The following is an 823-nucleotide window of genomic DNA, read 5'->3' on the forward strand; positions in this document are numbered from 1 at the left end:
CACTACTCTTAAAGGGCAGTGGGGATCTTTTATTAAAAAAAAAAAATTCAGAAAGTGACTGCTTCTCCTAATTTACATGATTTTGTTGTTGGGGAATACATATTTCTTCCAAGGCTCTTCCAGGATGTGTCAAACTATGGAAATATTTTTTAAGGTGCAGGACAACTTGTTTAAGATTAAAAGTTTTACTTGGATTATAAATACAGGCAAAGTGTTGGCTTTGTTCCACGGTATGAACTGGTTTGGTTTCTAATGAATTAAGGCCCTAAGAAGAGGCATATGGAGAAGATCTCTATTCTTGATTTTTCTGATTTTCTTGTTTTGTTTTAATTATCATAACTGGAGCATTCCACAGTTTGAAAATTTATTTAATCTCAATGTATGTGTATACATTATTTTGAACAAAACCCTTGGAGGATAACGTGCCCAGTTCTATAGTCTTAAAAAAGAAATACCAGCTAGTATCAATGTAAATTTTACTACTCGAAATGAAGTTTACTTACATTATGTCAAATGAAAATATTAAAAAAAAAAACTAAAGCTTTTATGATAATTATTTGGAGGAGAGAATAACTGTATATTCAGGAATTACTCTGTACTCCAGGGGAAAAAAAGAGCCACCAGGTGCATACACAAGGACCATTTATTCATTCATTCATTCAGATCCTACTTCCTGAGCACATAGTACACACCTGAAACCGTTATCTGTACTGGTGCAGACATGGACAGATTTTACTTCTGCTCTCATGAACCTTACATTTTAAAGTGGAAGAAAGACACTGAATAAGTAAATAACTCATGAGGAGTTTCAAAAAGAAGTTTG

The sequence above is a fragment of the Galeopterus variegatus genome, unplaced genomic scaffold (genome assembly GCF_000696425.1).
Source record: "Galeopterus variegatus unplaced genomic scaffold, G_variegatus-3.0.2 Scaffold5249, whole genome shotgun sequence".
In the NCBI taxonomy this organism is placed as follows: Eukaryota; Metazoa; Chordata; class Mammalia; order Dermoptera; family Cynocephalidae; genus Galeopterus; species Galeopterus variegatus.